This window comes from Balaenoptera physalus (assembly GCF_965194825.1).
Source record: "Balaenoptera physalus genome assembly, chromosome: 14".
Lineage (NCBI taxonomy): Eukaryota > Metazoa > Chordata > Mammalia > Artiodactyla > Balaenopteridae > Balaenoptera > Balaenoptera physalus.
In genome coordinates, this window is record NC_138893.1 from 82,963,016 (window position 1) to 82,987,011 (window position 23,996).

At 38.1% G+C, this 23,996-nt stretch overlaps 1 protein-coding gene and 2 long non-coding RNA genes across 11 annotated transcripts in view; 2 read left to right on the forward strand and 1 right to left on the reverse strand.

Annotated features, from left to right (window-relative positions):
- ADK (adenosine kinase) overlaps positions 1-23,996 on the reverse strand; it is a 496,766-nt gene that overhangs the window by 380,122 nt on the left and 92,648 nt on the right. The window lies entirely within an intron of this gene.
- The window catches only part of LOC309642871, a 367,193-nt gene that overhangs the window by 44,447 nt on the left and 298,750 nt on the right, over positions 1-23,996 (forward strand). The gene's annotated exons all lie outside the window — the stretch shown is intronic.
- The window catches only part of LOC309642866, a 242,639-nt gene continuing 221,101 nt past the window's right edge, over positions 2,459-23,996 (forward strand). Inside the window, exon 1 of the long non-coding RNA XR_014253414.1 lies at positions 2,459-13,657. This is a non-coding gene — a long non-coding RNA (uncharacterized lncRNA). The remainder of the gene's footprint in view (positions 13,658-23,996) is intronic.

Below are 23,996 nucleotides of genomic sequence, written 5' to 3' on the forward strand. Positions count from 1 at the left end.
CCTGTGACTTATTTACTTTTTAACTGGTAGTCTGTACCTCTTCACCTATTTCACTCAACCCCTCACCCCCCTCCACTTTTGGCAACCACTAGTTTGTTCTCTGTATCTGTGAGCCTGTTTCTGTTTTGTTATATTTATTCATTTCTTTTGTGTTTTAGATCCCACATATAAGTGAAAACACATAGTATTTGTCTTTCTCTGCCTGACTTACACCTATTATTTTGTTTATATCAAATACTTTTAAGGAAGATGTTCGAAAAATATATACCAAGTTATTGGCATTGGTTGTCTCATGGATAAGGAATTGTGGGGAACTTCTGCTTTCTATATATTTATGAATCATCTTGATCCTTCACAAGGAACATGCAATATGCTTGTATCTGGAACCAAAGAATAATGAATTTTTCTAATTTTGCAACTGTAATTTAAAATAATTAAAAAATAAGAAATAGAATGAGAGTTTACTGCATTCACACTCTCCAGAGAGAAAGCTGTTAATAGTTTGGTTATACTAGTATTTTTCAAATGTACAACAAAACTTTTATGTACATGTTCAGTACAAATGCATTTAAATAGATTTTATAAAATTATATAACTTACATGGTACAAAAGTGACCAAAAGGCCCAGATATTTTAAGAAAATTATACTTTAAGATATTTAAAGATTATAGTAGTTCTTTATATATTTAGACATACAGAGACAGTGAGAAAGCATGTACAGGTGAGTACACCACATTAAAAAATTTTTTTCAGGTAAATGTTTTACTATTTCCAGAAGAGATGAAATAATTCAAAACACAGGTTCTATGTTCAAATAATACACTATTTTTAGGAAGCGACAAACTGAAAACAGCTTAAATACAATGCAAAAAAGCAATAACATGCTATGGGAATGCAGGAGAGGTTAGCACGATGGAGGGAGGAAGACAGGGGAAAGGCTTTCAGGTAACCTTTTAAGGAATTCTGAATTTTCAAGAACAAACAGAAATTAGCCTTGTGGGGAGAACTTCCAGGCAGAGAATTATATATAAGCAGTGAAGTCAGGGCACAATCAAGAAACTGCAAATAGGGACTTCCCTGGTGGCGCAGAGGTTAAGAATCCGCCTGCCAATGCAGGGGACACGGGTTCGAGCCCTGGTCCAGGAAGATCCCACATGTCGCGGAGCAACTAAGCCCATGCACCGCAACTACTGAGCCTGTGCTCCACAAGAGAAGCCACCTCAATGAGAAGCCTGCACACTGCAACGAAGAGTAGCCCCCACTCGCCACAACTAGAGAAAGCCCACTTGCAGCAACGAAGACCCCACGCAGCCAAAAAAATAAACAAATAAAAATCAATAAATCTATAAAAAAATTATTAAAAAAAAAAAAAAGAAACTGCAAATAGTGTACCTGAGGCTAACCAGAAAATGAAAGCCTGAATAAATAAGAGGCTAAGGAAGAGGCTAAAGATAGAGGTTTTCAAGTCATTTGAAAGACTGCCCTCTTGATCTTGAATCATTGATCCTACCCCAACAAAGTTAATCATTCCTTCCTCAAAGCTGGCTTGGTATCATATACAAATTCCTTTATTATTTTGATTAGCATACTATATGATTATCTTACTGTTGTTTGTTTAAATTAAATTCACTCACAGTTCTCTGATTATATTATAATTATCGCTACTTTTGCTCCTAATCTACCCTATTCAGAAATCACCTTCTCCTTAGCTGCCTTCCGCAGGAGAAGCCACTATTTGATGCCTACTACTACATCTTCAATTTCACAAGCTGCTTCTTCGCTCATTATAAACTCCAGGAGGTCAGGGACTGGGTCTTTTTACAGACTACTCTAACGACAGGACCAGGCACAAGACTTAACATCTCTTGAAGTAACAGTCACCATCAAGTGAACCTGAAAATGGAAGCCAGCACAGAGAAAATGGAGCTTGGGCTCCTGATAACTGTACAGCTATTACACCAACCTGGACTAGCTAACCTCTAGATATCTTTTACATGAAAGAAAAATGAAGTTCTATCTTGTTTATGTCACTGTGATTTTGGACTTCCTAGTATATGCAAACTCAACCCTAATTGACATAACATGTTGTTAACACAAGTTCGTGTGCCTGACGCACAGTGAGGTCAAAAAGACTGAAATGCCGGAGTTTGGAGCAGACAAAAGTTTATTGCAAGGCCATGCAAGGAGATGAGGTGGTTCATGCCCTGAAAAGCCTCGAGCTCCCCAAAGGGTTTCTGCAAAGCATTTTTAAAGGCCAGGAGAGGGGGTGTCGCAGGGTACGTGATCAGTTGTGCACAATTCTCTGATTGGCTGATGGTGAGACTGCAGGGTGGTGTCGCAGGGGTTAACATTATCAGTCCTTAGGCTCCAGGAGGCCTAGGGCTATGTGCTCATGATTATCAAGTAGTTCTTCCATTTTTCTGGTGGGGGTGGGGGGGCGGTTCACATCTGCAAAACAACTCAGGAAATTTGCATAAAATATTATTATCTAGGTACTTTAGAGAGGAGCTAAAGCAGAGGATTTGGGGGAAGGCCTGTCCTGGGAAGGCCCCATAGTGTCCTGCTCGGTTACAGTGTGAACTGGTGATTAACATTCTCCTGAAAATGAAACACTGAAACACATAATAGAACAAAAAATAAAAAGTTCCATCTCTTATGAATGAGGTTGAACATCTTCTCATATGTGAGTTGTCCGTTCAGGTTTTTTGTTTTGGTGCTGCAAACCACGAAGTCCTAAATTGTGTTCAGTATTTTGGCACATAATTTTAGAATCTGTCTTTCTGGAGGTATTCCCCTCCAATTTCAACTGGGTACTGCAATTCAATTCTGACACCAACCACCCAGAGTTAGTGCAGACCCCACAAGTTAAAGGACACTGTTCATAGCAGGATTTCCTCTCATAAGATGCCACGCACACTTCTGACTGACGGCCTACAAATTTAGGGGTTTCCGTCACCCTCTCAGGTTGAATAATTCACAAAAAGATTCACACAACTCAGGAAAGCACCATACTTACAGTTTTCCTGTGATACAACTCAGAAACAGCCAAATGAAGAGACATATAAGATAAGGTCTGGAAGGATCCCAAACAGGGAGCTTCCATACCCTCTCCCCCTGTGGAATCAGGGCTGGACACATTCCTGGCACCTACTTTGTTTACTAACAAGGAAATCCCACTGAGCTTCAATGCCCAGAGTTGGGATTTCATGTACAGTGAATGATTAAATCACTGGCCACATGACTGAACACAATCTACAAGCCCCCTTCCCAGAGGTGGGGTGGTTCAAAGTCCCAACCTTGGAATCACATGGCCTGGTCTTCCCGGGGGACCAGCGCACCCCCACCTGAAGCAATCTAGGGGCCCACCCTGCATCACCTCGTTAGCATGACAGTGATAGTACAGTGATCCAAGCAGCTCATGAATAACAAAGACACTTCCATCACTTGGGAAATTCCAAGGGTTTTAGTTGCTCAGTACCAGGAACCCAGGACCCAGCAACTAAAAACCAAACAAATTCTTTATTATACAACAGAGAGTGATTCTGTCTGTTCTTCATTAGCTGGCACACAGTAGAGGCCTTCTTTCCGCTCATCAAATATCTCCCATTCCAATTCCTGAAGAATATTAGTGAAGAAAGTATCTCCTTAAACTATTCCTTTTTACATCTTAGTCAAGGGCATAGTTTAGTGGTTGAGATAAAGTCTAAGATGGCTAAAACAATCTGTCACTTTAAAGCAGCTACAAATGACTGCTTTTTTTTTTTTAAGAAAGCAAAACAATGGAGACTGTCATTCATTTAGCAAATATTTATTGTATTTTTACCATGAACAAGATAATATGCTGTGTATTTTGGGATAACAATAAAGAATCAGACTCCAGCCTTACACTTGAAAACATAAGACATGATGAAAATAAGATAATTATGTCATAAGATCAAAAATAAAAAAGGAAAATATCATCAAGGCTGCCACAGCCATGTACCGGAAATAATCTGACAAAATGTTAAGGGAAACTATTATTCAAACCCACCATAGCTATTAAAACCCCCCAGTTCTCTGTGTTCATGTCAAACTTTTTACCTCTATCTTATTCTGCCGTAATAATGAAACATGGGACTCGCTTAACTGTCATTTGACTTGGTTATTTCAACACTTCTACGAAACAAATCTTAGCTTTTGTTTCCTATGAGGAACGGATCCAGGTTTTGTGGGCCAGAATCTTTTACAACTTGGGGAATTCTCTTTAAGGAAAAGAATACAAAATTTGGTATGAAGTAAACATTTAATTAGAATGTGAAAATAAATTACAACAAATTACAAACTTTAAAAAGCTGGCAGAGGCCACAAACGTCATAAATTTCAGAAAGAATGGCATATTCTTATCAACTACCTGACCAACCTCTCTAATGCTCGTATTTCCTACTTTTCTGGTTGCATATTCTATTGCCTCTTCATATAACAATTTTGTAATATCAAGAGAATAGAAAGACAATTCTTTCTGCTAGTGTATTTGATCAATGATTACAATTAATAATTTAGGAAAGTTTATATCAGTTTTACAACTTACTACAGATAAGGTCATGTGCATTGTTAGAAATGTTGGATTTAGGAAAACCCCTATCAAAGTTTCTTTCATATATTTCAATCTTTCTAAGATTTGGAAATTTTTTCCAGACTAGCTTCTGACTCCATATACTTAAATCATGTTTCCCTTCCTTAGCCTAGATACTTCTGGTACCAGACACAAAGAACGTACTCATTGCTCTACGACCCTTGGCCCTGCATCTATGTATCAGTGGAAAATAAGAATATGCCAGAATGGCTAGTAATAACTATACACAGAAAAAACTGCAAACCACATACTCCATATAAATATGTCCGCTACTAAACTTCCCTTTAACTAGATCCCAAAAGTGCCTCTGGCCACTCTAATGCCATTCCAATGAGGGTACTAGACAGAGGGAAAGTCAAAGTGAAAAGAGACAACAGTTTTAACTGGTTAAAATATCTAACACTTGCAAATTTTACAAAAAAAAGAACAAAAAACAAACAGAAAAAAACTATGCAAACACATTGCTTGGGATCCTCTCAGGGCCTTGGAAAGGCCTGTGTAAGTGAGAAACCCTGAAACTTAAGTTAACTGACTACAAAGTAAATCCAACTCTATTCCCTATGCTAATTTGAAGACCTATTTTCTATTCCTTTTAACTACAGAAACTGTCAAGAAAAGCAGCCTTATTTCCTCAATGACACTTTCCTACTTTAACCTATAACATCTATTTTCTAGAACATAATCATCTCTAGCTTCTACCCCATTTAAATTAGGCACACTGACACTAAAAACTATTATTCCTGTTTCAATTGTACCTTAATAGTAATGCAAGCCTTACAATGTTTTCTACTGTACTTCAGATCAAGGGTAAATAGTTTAGACTCCAATTGGGTTTCCTTCAGTGGTACTTATGAAAATAAAGAAAAATCCAATTCAAAATGGCCTAGTAAATTTCCTTATTTATTTCACATAGCGTAAGAAATTTCCTCGAATTTCACATAAGACTTAGTAGTCCTGAGGCAGAGTAGCTTTAAGGTTGGGTAATCTAGCAGCTCAACAAAATCATTAAGGATCCAGGTTCTCTCCAACTTTTCACTCTGCCATACAGTGGGTTTTTTTTGTTTTTGTTTTTTCATGCTCAACTAGCCCTCAAATGGTTACAAAATAACCCCCACAATTCCAAGTACCCACAGAGATGGATAACATCCAGAAATATGTGGGGAAAAAACTTTCCCAGAAGCCCCTCATCAAACCTCCCCTCATTTCTCACTGGCCAGTTATGAGTCACATGTCCACATCTTAACTAATTACTAGCACAAAAAAATGGGACAACCATGACTGGCCTAGACTGATAAGGATTTTACTCAAGTCACACAGTAGAGGGGTAAACAAACACACACACACACACACACACACACACACGAAAGATCTGCCTCAAGGACAACAGCAGTAATGAATGGCTGCTGGGTAAGCTTTTTATTAAGTAAATTGGAGAGCTAATCTTAACATTAGTTACAGATTTTAGCTATGACATATATTGGATTATAGGGCATGGCTAGATAATGTCTTTAGATCTATTACAGCTCTCATGTTCTAAAAGACAGGCAATTAGCATACTGGTTAAGAGCCTGGATTTTAAAGTTAGACTAACCTGGGTTTGAATACCCATCCTGCCACTTATTTCCTGTTCTCTCTTCTGAAAATTCAGATAGTAGTAATATTTAATTCATGCTGCTATGTGAATTAAACAGGATTATGAACATAAAATGCTTAGCATTTCAGCTAAGCTTCATAGGAAGCACTCAATTTTAACTCACTCGATAAATTTTAACTAATATTATTAGTCTATAACATACATAATTATTGTGATTTTTGCACCACTAATTTAGAACTTGTGATAACTAAAACATTGCTTATTTCCAAACCATAAAAATTACTGATCCCACCTCCCACAGTTTATAAATAACAACTGAGAATTGCTCAACTGAGAATTTAAGAGATTCAACGACATACCTAACAGCTAGCTATATCTCTCCTAATTCTTCTCCTTTCTCTATAATAGGCATTTTATCCACTTAACAACTTAAATACCTTACAGCATTCCTTTTAGGTTCACTCCTCCAAACTCAACATTACAAAACCAAATTTATTACTTCCCCCAAATCAAGTTGCTTTTCCTTTCAAATTTAATAGCATCATCATTTACCTATACAGATGCCAAAGACAAAAATTCAAAACCTTCCTGGATGTCCTTGCTCCTCATCAGTCACTAAATCCTGTCAATTCAACCTCTGAATTATATTTCAAATTCATTCCCTGTGTTCTGAAGTCATTACTACTACCCTGTAAGAGATCCTCAGTATTTCATTCATATCTATTACGAAGAGTTTTTAAACTAGTACACCCACCTCCAGCCTCAACTTCTCTCCACTTCATCCTGTATTCTATCAATTATCTTTGTAAAATGCAGACTAAGCAGGATTGCCTGCTTTAAAGCCTTCACAGGTCCCACATACCTCTCAACTTTACCCAAAAACTTAGCCTAGTATATAAGACCTCTCTCATAATTTGGCTCCAACCTACATGTGTAACTTCTTCCCTTACCTCTCCTTCCATAGCATACCTAACATTAAAACCAAACTAAAAAATACTTCATCATTCTCTACATACACCTTGCTCATTCATGCTTCTGTGTGTTCACGTAGATCCCTCTATCTGGGGCATAGGGGTGCAAACTAAAGAATGTCACTTGCCATCTGGTTCTAAAGAATGAAGTCACAGGACTTCCCTGGTGGCACAGCAGCTAAGAATCAGTCTGCCAGGCACGTCTCCCCACAACTAGGGCGCCTGCCAGATGCTGGTGGGGGACCTCGATGCCCAAGGAGACAAGAGGAACACCCAAGCGACTGGGGAGGATGTGGGGGGAGTGAGGGGGGAGAAGTGGTGGACAGACAGGACTGGCACCACTGAGGGGTGGATGAGAAGGGGGAGGGGTTCCTACACCTGGAGGGACACTGAGGGGTTCAGAGGATCAGGGGGGAGCATGCCTAGCATTTCCCCTGCCCAATCGGGCCCGGGAAGCCTGCAGGGCTCCCAGCTGTGTCCTCCGCCCTCTGAGGCCCCCTCGGGGCCATGTTGGTCGTGGGGGCACAGGAGGGAGGCAGGAGGTAGTGGGGGGAGAAGAGGAGAGGTGGACGGAGGGGGGCGCTCCAGGATCGGAGGATCAGGGGAGGCACAGAGGGTGTTTTCCCTGCACACTCGGGCCCTGGGAAACCTCCTGGGCTCCTGGGCCTGGTCCTCTGTTCTCCAGGGCCCCCTCCGGCCTCGTGGGTGCTAGGGGCATGGGAGGGCGGGAGGATGGGGAAGAGGAGGAGAGGCGGACGGTGGGGGGTGGACCCTCCAGGACCACAGGATCAGGGGCGATGCTACAGGTGTTTCCCCCACCCACTTGGGCCCCAGGAAGCCTGTTGGGCTTCTGGGACTGGTGCCCTGCTTTCTGGGGCCCCCTCCGGCCACATGGGTCCTAGGGGCATGGGTTGGGGGAGAAAAAGGCCAACAGGGAGGGGCCCTCCAGGACTGGAGGATGGGGGAACGCACCTAGTGTTTAGCCCACCCACTCGGGCCCATTGAGCCTGCTGGGGTCCTGGACCTGGTCCTCAGCCCTCCAAGGCCAGAGGTACTCCTGGGACCCTATGGCTTCCTAAGCCCCACCTCCCACCCCCACCCCCAGGACCTTTTCCAGCCCTGAGGGTCCTAAGCATAGGCCCCATCCACCACCTAAATCCCACCCCTACCTACACCCCACCCCCTACAGACAAGGCCTTTTCCAGCTTCTTTTTTGCCCCCCTCCTCTTTTTTACTATTGTGGTTCTGTTTTACCTTCCAGTTGTTGTTCCATCTATATTTTAATTTTTTTACTTTCGAAGATATCGGTTAGTTTTCTAATCTTATTTTATTTTTTACTCTATGTTGTTGTTCTGCTCCTTTTTTTCTTTTCTTTTTTCGCTGCCCCACATGGCTCACAGGATCTTGCTTCACGAGCCGGGGGTCAGGCCAGAGCTCCTGCGGTGAGCGCTCCGAGTATGAACCACCAGACTAACAGAGAACCTCAGACCCCAGGGAATATTCACCGGAGTGAGGTCTCCTGGAGGTCCTCATCTCGGCACCAAGACCCAGCTCTACCCAACAACCTACAAACTCCAGTGCTGGAAGTCACAGGCCAAACAACCAGTAAGACAGGAACACAATCCCACCCATCAAAAAACAAAAAATGAGATGACAAAAAAATATGTCACAGACGAAGGAGCAAGGTAAAAACCTACAAGACCACATAAATGAAGAGGAAATAGGCAACTCACCTGAAAAAGAATTCAGAGTAACGACAGTAAGGATGATACACAATCTCAGAAATAGAATGGAGGAACGGATTGAGAAAATACAAGAAATGTTTAACAAAGATCTAGAAGAACTAAAGATGAGAGATGAACAACACAATACTGAAATGAAAAATACACTAGAAGAAACCAATTACAGAATAACTGAGGCAGAAGAACGAATAAGTGAGCTGCAAGACAGAATGATGGAAATAACTGCCAAGGAGGAGAATAAAGAAAAAAAGAGTGAAAGGAATTGAAGACAATCTCAGAGACCTCTGGGACAACACTAAAGGCACCAACATTCGAATTATAGGGGTTCCAGAGAAGAACAGAAAAAGAAAGGGTCTGAGAAAATATCTGAAGAGATTATAGTGGAAAACTTCCCTAACACAGGAAAGGAAATAGTCACCCAAGTTCAGGAAGCACAGAGTCCCATACAGTATAAACCTTAGGAGAAACACACCAAGACACATATTAATGAAACTAACAAAAATTAAATTCAAAGAAAAAATATTAAAAGCAGCAAGGGAAAAGCAAAAAATAACATACAAAGGGATCCCCATAAGGTTATCAGCTGATTTTTCATCAGAAACTCTGCAGGCCAGAAGGGAGTGGCAAAATATACTTAAAGTGATGAAAGAGAAAAACCTACAACCAAGATTACTCTACCCAGCAAGGATCTCATTCAGATTCTACAAAGAAATCAAAAGCTTTACAGACAAGCAAAAGCTAAGAGAATTCAGCACCACCAAACCAGCTTTAAAACAAATGCTAACGGAACGTCTCTAGGCAGAAAACAGAAGAGAAGAAAAAGACCCACAAAAAGAAACCCAAAACAATTAAGAAAATGGTAAAAGGAACATACATATCAATAATAACCTTGAATGTAAATGGATTAAATGCTCCAAACAAAAGACAGAGACTGGCTGAATGGATATAAAAGCAAGACCCATATATATGCTGTCTACAAGAGACCCACTTCAGACCTAGGGACACATACAGACTGAAAGTTAAGGGATGGAAAAAGATATTCCATGTAAATGGAAATCAAAAGAAAGCTGGAGTAGCAATACTCGTATCAGATAAAATAGACTTTAAAATAAAGACTCTTAAAAGAGATAAGGAAGGACACTACATAATGATCAAGGGATCAATCCAAGAAGAAGATACAACAATTATAAATATTTATGCACCCAACATAGGAGCACCTGAATACAAAAGGCAAATGCTAACAACCATAAAAGGGGAAACTGACATTAACACGATAACAGTAAGGGACTTTAACACTCCACTTACACCAATGGAGCGATCATCCAAGAAGAAAATAAATAAGGAAACACAAGCTTTAAATGACACAACAGACCAGACAGATTTAACAGGAGAGATATTTATAGGACATTCCACCCTAAAGTAGCAGAACACACTTTCTTCTCAAGTGCACAGGGAACATTCTCCAGGATAGATCACATCTTGGGTCACAAATCAAGCCTCGAAAAATTTAAGAAAATTAAGATCGTATCAAGCATCTTTTCAGACCACCACACTATAAGATTGGAAATCAATTACAGGAAAAAACCTGTAAAAAACACAAATACAGAGAGGCTAAACAGTGCACTACTAAATAACCAAGAGATCACTGAAAAAATCAAAGAAATAAAAAAATACATAGAAACAAATGACAACAAAAACACAACAACCCAAAACCTATGGGACGCAGCAAAAGCAGTTCTAAGAGGGAAGTTTATAGCAATTCAATCTCACCTCAAGAAACAAGAAAAATCTCAAATAAACAAGCTAACCTTACACCTAAAGCAACTAGAGAAAGAAGAACAAAGAAAACACAAAGTCAGTAGAAGGAAAGAAATCATAAAGATCAGAGCAGAAATACATGAAATAGAAATGAAGAAAACAGAAAAGATCAATAAAACTAAAAGTTGGTTCGTTGAAAAGATAAACAAAATTGAAAAACCTTTAGCCAGACTCATCAAGAAAAAAAGGGAGAGGACGCAAATCAATAAAATTAGAAATGAAAATGGAGAAATCATGACGGACACCTCAGAAATACAAAGGATTATAAGAGACTACTACAACCAACTATATGCCAATAAAATGGACAACCACGAAAAAATGGACAAATTCTTGGAAAGGTACAACTTTCCAAGACTGAACCAGGAAGAATCAGAAAATATAAACAGAACTATCACAAGTAATGAAATTGAAACCTTAATTAAAAATCTTCCAACAAACAAAAGTCCAGGACCAGATGGCTTCACAGGCGAATTCTATCAAACATTTATAGAAGAGCTAACACCCATCCTTCTCAAACTCTTCCAAAATATTGCAGAGGGAGGAACACTCCCAAATTCGTTCTACAAAGCCACCATCACTTTGATACCAAAACCAGACAAAGATATCACAAAAAAAGAAAATTACAGACCACTATCACTTATGAACATAGATGCAAAACTCCTGAACAAAATACTAGCAAACAGAATCCAACAACACATTAAAAGGATCATACACCACGATCAAGTGGGATTTATCCCAGGAATGCAAGGATTCCTCAATATACACAATCAATGTGATACACCATATTAACAAATTAAGGAATAAAAACCATATGATCATCTCAATAGATGCAGAAAAAGCTTTTGACAAAATTCAACACCCATTTATGATAAAAACTCTCCAGAAAGTGGGCATGGAGGGAACCTATCTCAACATAATAAAGGCCATATATGAGAAACCCACAGCAAACATCATTCTCAATGGTGAAAAACTGAAAGCATTTCCTCTAAGAGCAGGAACAAGACAAGGATGTCCACTCTAGCCACTATCAATTCAACACAGCTTTGGAAGTCCTAGCCACGGCAATCAGAGAAAAAAAAGAAATAAAACGAATACAAATTGGAAAAGAAATAGTAAAACTATCACCGTTTGCAGACACATGACACTATATGTAGAAAATCCTAAAGATGCCACCAGAAAACTACTAGAACTAATCAATTTGTTTGTTAAGGTTGCAGGAAACAAAATTAATGCAGAGAAATCTCTGGTATTCCTGTACACTAACAACGAAAGACCAGAAAGAGAAATTAAGGAAACAATCCCATTTACCATAGCAACGAAAAGAATAATATACTTAGGAATAAACCTACCTAAGGAGACAAAAGACTTGTACTCAGAAAACTACAAAACACTGATGAAAGAAATCAAAGATGACATAAACAGATGGAGAAATACACCATGCTCTTGGATTAGAAGAATCAATATTGTGAAAATGACTATACTACCCAAAGCAATCTATGGATTCAATGCAATCCCTATCAAACTACCAATGGCATTCTTCACAGAATTAGAACAAAAAATTTTACAATTTGTATGGAAACACAGGGACTTACCTGGTGGCATAGTGGTTAAGAATCCGCCTGCCAATGCAAAGGACACAGGTTCAATCCCTGGTCCGGGAGCATCCCATATGCCAGGTAACAACTAAGCCCATGCGCCACAACTACTGAGGTTGCATGCCACAACTACTGAAGCCTGCGCACCTAGAGCCCGCGATCCGCAACAAGAGAAGCCACTGCAATGAGAAGCCCGCACACCACAATGAAGAGTAGCCCCTGTTAGCTGCAACTACAGAGAGCCCGTGTGCAGCAATGAGACCCAACACAGCCAAAAATAAATAAATAAAATAAATATGTATGGAAACACAAAAGACCCTGAATAGCCAAAGCAATCTTGAGAAAGAAAAATGGAGCTGGAGGAATTAGGCTCCCTGACTTCAAACTATACTACAAAGCTACAGTAATCAAGACAGTATGGTACTGGCACAAAAACAGAAATATAGATCAATGGTACAGGATAGAAAGCCCAGAGATAAACCCATGCCCATATCGCCACCTAATTTATGACAAAGGAGGCAAGAACATACAACAGAGAAAAGACAGCCTCTTCAGTAAGTGGTGCTGGGAAAACTGGACAGCTACATGTAAAAGAACTTAGAACACAACCTAACACCATACACAAAAATTAACTCCAAATGGATTAAAGACCTAAATATAAGACCGGACACTACAAAACTCTTAGAGGAAAACATAGGTAAAACACGCTTTGACATAAACCACAGCAAGATCTTTTCTGACCCACCTCCTAGAGTAATGAAAATAAAAACAAAAATAAACAAATGGGACCTAATTAAACTTAAAAGCTTTTGCACAGCAAAGGAAACCATAAACAAGATGAAAAGATAACCCTCAGAATGGGAGAAAATATTTTCAAATGAAGCAACAGACAAAGGATTAATCTCCAAAATATACAAACAGCTCATGGAGCTCAATATCAAAAAAAAACATACAACCGAATAAAAAGTGGGCAGAAGACCTAAATACATATTTCACTGAAGAAGATCTACAGATGGCCAAGAGGAACATGAAAAGATGCTCAACATCACTAACTATTAGAGAAATGCAAATCAAAACTACAACATGGTATCACCTCACATCAGTCAGAATGGCCATCATCAAAAAATCTACAACCAATAAATGCTGGAGAGAATGTGGAGAAAAGGGAACCCTTCTGCACTGTTGGTGGGAATGTAAATTGATACAGCTACTATGGAGAATAGTACGGAGGTTCCTTAAAAAACTAAAAACAGAACTACCATATGACCCAGCAATCCCACTACTGGGCATATACTGTGAGAAAACCATAATTCAAAAGGACATGTGTACCCCAATGTTCACTGCAGCACTATTTACAATAGCCAGGACATGGAAACAACCTAAATGTCCAAGAACAGATGAATGGGTAAAGAAGATGTGATACATATATACAATGGAATATTACTCCACCATGAAAAGGAACGAAATTGGGTCATTTGCAGAGATGTGGAGGGACCTAGAGTCAGTCTCTCATACAGAGTGAAGTAAGCCAGAAAGAGAAAAACAAATTATCATATATTAACACATATACGTGGAATCTAGAAAAATGGTACAGATGAACCTAAATAGGGCAGGAATAGAGACGCAGACGTAGAGAACGGACATGTGGACACGGGGGAAGGAGAGGGTGGGACGAATTGGGAGATTAGGTTTGACATAAATACACTACCATTTGTAAAATAGACAGCTAGTGGGTACCTGCTGTATAGCATAGGGAGCTCAGCTCAGTGCTCTGTGACGACCTAGATGAGTGGGAGGGAGGTCCAAGAGGGAGGGGATATAGGTATACATATACCTGATTCACTTCATTGTACAGCAGAAACTAACACAACATTGTAAAGCAATTTTACTCCAATTAAAAGAAAAAAATAAAAAGAATACGCCTGCCAGTGCAGGGGACATGGGTTCAATCCCTGGTCTGGGAAGACCCCACATGCGGCAAAGCAACTAAGCCTGTGCACCAACTACCGAGCCTGCGCTCTAGAGTCCGCGTGCCACAACTACTGAAGCCTGCGTGCCCTAGAGCCCGTGTACCACAACTACTGAGCCCACACGCCACAACTACTGAGCATGCATGCTGCAACTACTGAAGCCCGCGTGCCTAGAGCCCGTGCTCCGCAACAAGAGAAGCCACCGCAATGAGAAGCCCGCGCACTACAACGAAGAGTAGCCCCCACTAGCCACAACTAGAGAAAGCCTGCACACAGCAATGAAGACCTGACGCAACCAAAAATAAAATATAATTTAAAAAAAAAAAAAAGAGAGGGAGAGAATGAAGTCACTAGCCACTGTAGTCCCAGAACTTTAACACACCCTGAAAGGATTTCACGGTGGAGATCAGGAATGAGGTACTCTGTGCTCTGAGAAAAACTGGCAGAACAGACCTTCAGTTGGTTAGATATTTTCAGTAGAAAATTTTATGAATCCAATTTCTTGCATATTCTCATACCTAGAAAAGCACTTAAATCATTAACGAAGACATCTGCTCCTTGTGACTAGAAGCAACCTTCTTGTGACTAGCAGCAACCTTCTGCTTAGATGTGTGCTTGGTGGCACATACCCCCTTGACCAAAATCACATATATAATGACCTCCCCCACTACCTCTTCGAAGCAGCTCCTCAGAGCTGAGAGGCTGTCTCCCGTGCTATACTCCTCCGTAAGTCCCAAATAAAACTGAACTCACTGCCCTCACATTGTGGGGTGTTCTTTTTTTTGTTCAGTCGACACGGTTAACTCCTCCTTTGTTCACACAGATTACTCTGTTCCCAAATAATTTCTACTCATCCTTCAAGGCCTAGCTCAAATATCAGCTTTTTGAGATAGGTTCTTGTACCCCTCATAGCTAGAGGAATGTACTACTCTTGTAGGATTTTATACATAATTCAACCACAGAAGTTATCACTAGCTATTGCCTGTCTATAATCTTGGAGACACTGAACTTGTTCAGGGCAGAATTATATCTTACTAATTTCCACATTTCGGGTATATATAATAAACACTTAATAACAAGCATTAACTGGATGAAGAGGTAAATAGTAGCTGAATAAGAACTCAAATCAGGGACTTCCCCGGTGGCACAGTGGTTAAGAACCCACCTGCCAATGCAGGGGACACAGATTCGAGCCCTGGTCTGGGAAGATCCCACATGCCGCAGAGCAACTAAGCCTGTGTGCCACAACTACTGAGCCTGCACTCTAGAGTCCACGAGCCACAACTACTGAAGCCAGCGTGCCTAGAGCCTGCAGAAGCCACCGCAATGAGAAGCCCGCGCGTCACAACTAGAGAAAGCTTGCATGCAGCAATGAAGACCTAACGCAGCCAAAAATAGATAAATAAATAAAATCAAAAAAAGAAAGAACTCAAATCATTAGACTCCAAGTTCTCTGCTTTTTTACTTTATGTTTTACTAGAAATATTTATTGAATAAGAAATTTAATGCTCAAATATGTCTTCCCCATTAGACTATAAATGCTATGAGTGAAGGAAAATTACTGTCTGATACTGCATCCAATGTCTAAAGTAGGCTTTACACATTGTAGGAGATTAATAAATGTTAATGAAATGAATAAATACATGAATTAATAAATTTTTTAAAACCTCAGCATACTTGAAGAATGGGTATATTACTTAATTTGTCTAATGACAAGTTGACCAAGAAGTCCTTTCATTAAGTTCTGGTAGAATTTCTTAACTATTTAAATATCACATACAACAATGTTATTTACATTGTATAACAGAGGGCAAGATTCCACAGTGCGACAAATCTTATTTTGAAGAGAGGCTATAATCTACCTATCATTCAAAATCTATTGCTCCAACTTGGCTCATTTCCCCCATTCATTTCCTACCTGAACCCTGTAATAATTTAATTTAACTCCTATGCCAGGCCTTCAATAAATGTCTGATGAAAAATGAATCACACGGTGTGTGTGTGTGTGTATGTGTACGATAAGACATTATAAGATCTCAAATTATTTTTGGAAGTATTAAGAATATACATGATATATAGAGAAAGATACATGCATAGACACAAAAACACAGACACCCACTCACAAATGAAAATAAAGGCAAATATTTTGCTATAATCCATTTACTTCTAGGAATAGTAAGAACATGGCTTTTCATCTAGAATGCCAAGAAAAAAAGTTAAAAATATTAGCCTAGATCCTCCCCTGACCCATACTCTGTTAAATTAAGAATGTTTTAATGCAGTCATCATTTTGATTATATTATAAAGGAGCCTACAACTCATAAAACCAGCAACAACTGAAAGAATTTCACAAAAATATTAGTTACCGAATAGTTTACTTTGTTGGAATACTTGGAAAAGGAACAGACAGGAAAAGAGTAGTAACAAAAGGCAGAAAATATTTGTGATCAATGAGCAAATACTAAAATAAATCTCAAAATATCATCAATTCAATGTACATCTTCAAAATGGCTTTCATCTTCCTTTCTAATGTTTATCATTCCTTTCGCTTCTAAATTTCTGCTACCAATCCATCATCTCTTCAAATGGCTTGCAATAAAAGGAACAAAGAAAACACACACTCCTTCTAGGAGAATCAATTATACTGCTCATGGCAAGACCACAGATCCATAAAGTTTATTGACTAGTTAATATAAAAGTAGAATATATCTGCTAAACCAATTACCTTTTTAAAATAAACTCTTATCATTAAAACAAGTTATTTTCAACAAGTATACCAAAACAGATAATAATAGAAAGAATCTTATGAAAGGTCATCTAACCCAATTAACCAGAACTCCTTTATTCATTTGCCAACATTCCTACCAGGGAATCTGGTCTGCAATTTAACACCTCCTGACACAGGGAAATTATTACCTCCAATACAAGCTGATTCTATTTTTGTATTTCTTTACTTCTAGAGACTTTCCCTTTAACGAGCTAAAATGATTCAGTCTGTGTCACACACCCACTGGTTCTTCTATCCTTGAGGTTTCACATATAAATCAATAAATCTAATCTTATTTCCACATAAAGAAATTCCTTCAAATGAAGATGTGTAATATATGATCTCCTGATTCTCTCTCTTCAAGCTCAGACTATCCAGGTTTTCAATCTATCTTCATGATGTGGTTTTAAATTCCTTCAACAATTTCAAAAAACGGAGAATGTTTTAGAATTTAACCCTCCAAGCATGAAATTCAACATGAGAAATAATGCATATCCACCAAAATAGCAATGTAGAATTATTATACTATTAATTTTTGAAACCTAAGAATAGAACACTTCATTCTTCTATGAGTGGACTGCCATAAATGTCAAGGGAAGCCTGTAACCAATGTTTTATTGTGGATGAATGGGAAGAAAACAAGTAAAGAGTAGTAAAAGAGTCTCTAAAACACAAGAGGCTACCTCTTTGCCCTCAACTTTATTTTTTTTGACACTAAGGCTACAATTTTTCATCTATCAATTCCCTTTCCTTGCTAGGAAGTTCATACTTTATAGCAAGGTTATACTAGAAATTTTATGTGTTAAAAAAACTTTTTTATTGTAGCTGAAAAATCAGGTCAATATTCCCAATTTATTCATGTACTGAATAAAGTCAATTAAAATATCAAACTAAAAAACAGTTTAAGGAACTCAGAACTGGTATTAGGTTGGAAAATACCTAAGTATCAAAACAGCTAATAAAATAAATCAAAGCAGTCAGAAGTCAGTGACACAAGTACCAGCTAAGCCAAAAACTGGCTGAGTATACCTGATTAAACCACTTCACCTCTCTGGCCACTGAGTACCCTCATCTGTGAAATGACGATAAAGAATTAGGATCAGAAGTTCTTATATGCTTTGATCTTAGGACCTCTTTATACTTTAAAAAAAAGTATTGAATACTTCAAAGAGCTTTTATATCTATCCCTGGTTACCATATTAGAAATTAAAACATATTTTAAAATGTTTATTAATTTATTATTTTTAATAATAGAAGCATTAAATGTCAAACAAGTAACGTTTTATGGAAGAAAAAAAAAAAAAACTATTTCCAAACTAAAAATATTTAGTGCCAAGGGTTACATTGTTTTATAATTTTTGCAACTCTCTTTAATGTCTGGCTTAATAGAAGACAGCTACATTCTCATATGCTTACACATTCAATCAATATCGCATGTCATGTAACCTCTGGAAAACTACTTACATTCATGACAGAGTGAGTATGAAAAAGCAAACAATGTCTTACTATCATTTTGAAAATAGCTCTGTCCCCGTGGACCCCCTTGAAAAGGTCTTAGGAACCCCCCCAAGAGGCCCTGAACCACACTTTGAGAACTACTGGACCAGACCATCTCTAATTCTCAAGATCCACATGAAACTAGACTGATGACAAGATTTTTTATTTTTAAGAAAACTGAAAATACACTTATCTTCACTAGGATAGAATGCATCACTAGTACAATTTTAAGAGATTTTGGTGAGATGGTCCTTTTAAACCAACTATAAAAAGTCATATAAGAAAAGATGTTTAAGATTAAAAATAACAGAATATAGTGTACTCTGTTACTATGGAAATCCCTACAAGGAGGAAAAGCTATCTAAATAACTTCCTTTGTATTATACTACTACTACTAATACTAGGCATGAAAAAATTAAATCTTTTTTGTAATAAATATACACAGAACATCTACTATATATAAAGCACTGTGCTAAGTGGAGTGAGGGAAATAAAGCAGGAAGAACTTTATACTCTTGCAAGAGAGATCTGAGGTATACTCAAAAACTATAACCCAAAGTTTTTTTAAAATGCTACAAAACAAGTTAAGATAAAGCAATATGGTGGTTCACAATCTTCAGGTTGTTATGAGAATGTCAACAATGTTAATATAGTTATGATTAAACTATTCATTCACAAAGTCTAGAAATACAAGAAAATCTACTATCTGTATTTTCTAGCCTATAGAGGTAAGTTCCATTCACTGAATCCAAAGTTGAAGGGGTTCAGAACAAGCCTCCCCAAAATGTGCCACTTTGGCATTTGGATTACTTTGAACTTAAGACAACCAAGGCCCAAAAGACTCAGGAAGACCTTTTTACCTCTCCCTTAAGTACCTAAAAAAATTTGCATAAGGGGCCTGGCTCAGAGAGAGAGCTACCAGAGATAACAGTTTATCTGAAAGACCTATCTGTATGGCATCTAATTACCAAACATCTGCTCTTCTAGTCCTGTGAATTACCCCTCCTCCCCTTTAAAGCCCCAGTCCCCTATCCCATTCCTTAGCTCAGGAAGGCCTCAACTGCCAGACTTGCCCTTGGGTTTCATATTTTTATGGGGCTCCCATACCTACATAATTAAATTTTTCTCCTGTTAATCGTCTTTCGTCAACTGAATTAGCAGACCAGCCAAAATAACTAAGAAGAGTAGAGGAAAAAATCTTCCTCCCCTACAAAGTAATACACATACCTTTCCAGGAGAAAAATTCAAATGTAAGACATAAAAGCAAGTTTAATCTCTAATTTCACACATGCAAATAAAATCATTGTTGTTATAATCAACAATGACTTTGGCAAATACTTGTAACAGCACCTACACACCTTTATGCTTCAGTCTCATGGCCAGATGCAAATACAGAGTGATAATAAGAGCAGAAAAAGTTAAGTATATTAAAATCCTAGAAACACTGGCTGAATCTTTCATACATCACTGAAAAGTATATTAGCTAGCCAATTAAACTATAATGGATAGTCAATCATTCAATTGCAGCATCTAAATGACTAGTGTGCTGCATGGTTGTCTTCTTCCTAATATACAAATTAATTTAGAAGAGTTATTTTTCCTTTGTAAAAATAATGAATTCAAGCCTAATCTTCTCACCTTGATCTGAGAAATATTCAAGGACATAAAAAATAATCAAAATGTTTTCTTATTTGTAAATAACTATGTAACTCCGCTGGACAGTAATACTGTTTACTTCAAAATAAAAAGAAAACTGAAATATAAATTTTGGTAATACCTCCTTTTATAAATAATTACATTTTTCATGATTATGGAATTATGACAGTTGATAGCATTTGCATTATGTAAACCTTAAGAATATCTACTTAATATTTTTACACTAAATAGAAAGTTCTCAGCCATGTTAATTCTAGCAATGGTCTCTACCTTTATTAAGATAAGCATATTAGTATAACATATATGTAAAGTTATTCTACATTCTGTAAGTTTATAACACTTGAATACTTCTCTCCATTGAACTCCTCTATCCCCAAAATATTATGTCCCCCAAAATAGTAGGAGATATTCCATACACTTTTTAAAAGTTCTGTATTCATCTATCTTCCTTTTTTTTTTTTTTTCACAGACAAAACAGGCGAAATAGCACCATCTGGTGGGTATCATCTTAGTTTTAAAATAAATTTCTACATTTACATTATTAATACTATTTTGGAAAACCTGCACAACAATAGGGACTCATTTTAAAGTACTACAAATGAATAATAAAAAATGGCTTGACTAGCAAGCAAAAGTATACTTGAAAACTGAACCAAGGTTGCAGCATTATTTTGTTTTTTAATTACTAAGAAGTTAACCATTATTCTAAGATCATTCGGGATAAAATCTCCTCAGAACCTTGTGGTCTTAGTTTAAAAAAAGAAAGGAAATGTCAATTTTTAATACAAAAAATAATTTTTATTTTTGAAATAATACATCTACACTACTCAATGAAGAGGATGAAATGTGAACATAATCTTCAGAAAAGACAGTGTTCTCTGTTGTTTGTGTTTATATTAGGGTTGATTTTTTTAAAAAATAGGTGTGTCCAAATCAACTGAAATTAGTTAAGGCTGATCTCAAGGTTGATTAACAATAAAATCTTTCTGAATACTAACTGTGCTGGATAATGGTGAAAACATAAATTAGGTCATAATTTTATGAGCTAACAGTAACAACTATGAAAAGGAATATAAACAAACTGAAGACGAAAATCAGGACATTAATTACAGGCTTTTAAAGGTGAAATGGAGAATGAGAGCAGGATCAAAATACTAAAAAGTCCAAAAGAGGGTAGCATATTTCTTGATGTACTTTCTACCTAAAATGATTTTTTAAATTACATATTATATTTTTTCAATAACTATTGGTTAACCACACACTACATTACACAAAGTTAGGCACTATGTATACAATGGAAAGGAAAGACAAATACACAAAGATGTAAACCCGTTCTCTCATGGAGCTTACAATGTAGCTATCTTTCTCTCCACTTTCTGAGCACCTTGCAGATGGAGCAATTCATCTCCCTTTTAATTATGCTGCTGTTTCCTAACGTAAAGGAATTGAACATCTCAATTTATACAGCTTTCATGTCAAAAATACACTGACCATTATTTTACTTCAACACAAAAGACTTAAAGCAAAGCTCATCTCTGCTCCTTGCACTAAAATGACAAGAAGCTTACAAAAACAACATTTTTGGTGAAAAATGTCCATAAGATGTTGAAGTCTTTAAAGTAACAAATATTGATGGCTGAACCAGCACACCAGACAAAATCTAAAACCAAAGACTGAGGACTGAGGAGGAAGAAGGGAAAGAAGAAATAAGAAGTAAGTCAATTTATTTGCAGAATCACCAAAAGACTCAATTTCTGGAGAAAGGGATATGCATTCATATTAAAAAGCAAACAGATTAAATAAAAGTCTGCACATTGAATGGTAAAATAAACTTCTTTCTCTCTCTCTCTCTCTCTCTCACACACACACACACACATCCCCCCACACACCCATCCCTCCTCCTCTCTTCCTTTCCCTTCCCTATCTCTTCCTTTCCACCTTCCCCCTTCCCCACTTTCTTTCTCATCCTTATTTGACAACAAATAAGGTGGAATGATGAAGTCAGCATGGGAATAAAATTATGCTCTAGAAATGTTCTGATAAGTAACTCTATTTTTAAAACGATTAAATTATGGACCAAATTTTTTTTTTATATTTTCCTAGAACATTCAATACAAAGAAATCAGAATCATTTTATGTTGTCTAAAAATCCTTCTATAAATAAAAATTAAAAGTACTATCATTTTGGATATCATGCTTTAAAAACTAACATCATTTTCCTAAAATTCCTAAAGCATCATTTTCTTAAAATTTAACTTCCGGGACCTCCTTGGCCGTCCAGGGGTTAAGACTCTGAGCTCCCACTGCATGGGGCATGGGTTCTATCCTTAGTCAGGGAACTCAGATCTCACAGACTGTACACCATGCAGCCAAAAAAAAAAAAAATTAACTTCCAATTCAACTAATACTTATTTCTTAACCCACAGGCATTTAATTTGATTCCACAGCATTTAATAAGCAGACCTATGTATGACACACAAGCAGAACTGGATATGAAATAGTCACAGGTCTCAAGAAGTTCAGTCTAATATGGACAACAGACAAGTTTTAGTACAATAACAAAAGCAAATTTATTAGGGGTGAAGAGGGAGCTTTTTGGAAGAAGCAGTTGAATTTTGAAGTTATCAGGCAGATAAGACTGGGAAAGGGTAGAACAGTACATGCAAAGACACAGACACAAAAACAAGCAATCAGATCTTAAGGGAGCTTAAGGAAGAAAAAAGCTGTTGGCTGGGGATAGCGATAAAGGGGGAAAGCCAGTCTCAGATCATCAACTGTTTCCAAGTCATGCATAATAACTTGAAATTCATCCAGTAGACAATGGAGAACTATTAATGTGTTTTAACAACATGGTCAAGTGATGGGACAAACTAGTGTCTTAGAAAGGTGGACAATCAATAGGACAGAAACAAAAGTGCTACCATGTGAAGTAAAGAATGTGAATGTTAAGTAAAGAGAAGGGGTGAGAATAGAGGCAGGGTGGTTATATAAGGTGCTACTGTAACATTCCAGGCAAGAATTATGAAAAGAAGAATACATAGAGTTGGAGACATTTTTTTTTAAGATTTATTTATTTGTTTATTTTATTTATTTTTGGCTGTGTCAGGTCTTAGTTGCGGCATGCGGGATCTTTGTTGACGCATGCGGGATCTTTCATTGCGGCCTGTGGACTTCTCTCTAGTTGTGACATGTGGGTTTTCTCTTCTCTAGTTGTGGCGGGCAGGCTCCAGGGTGAGTGGGCTCTGTAGTTGTAGTGTGTGGGTTCCAGAGCGTGTGGGCTCTGCAGTTTGCGGCACACGGGCTCTCTAGCTGAGGTGCACAAGCTCCACAGTTGTGGTGTGCGGGTTCAGTTGCCCCGCGGCACGTGGGATCCTAGCTCCCTGACCAGGGATCAAACCCGTGTCCGCCACACTGCAAGGCGTACCCTTCACTACTGAACCACCAGGGAAGTCCGAGTTGGAGACATTTAAAGCATGTTATTTATTCATTAAAAATGTATTGAGGGACGAGGGAATTCCCTGGTGACACAGTGGTTAAGAATCCGCCTGCCAATGCAGGGAACACAGGTTTGATCCCTGGTCCAGGAAGATCCCACATGCCACGGAGCAACTAAGCCCGTGTGCCACAACTACTGAGCCTGCGCTCGAGAGTCTGCAAGCCACAACTACTGAGCCCACGCACCACAACTAATGAAGCCTGTGTGCCCTAGAGCCCACGCACCGCAACTACTGAGCCCACATACTGCAACTACTGAAACCCACGTGCCTAGAGCCC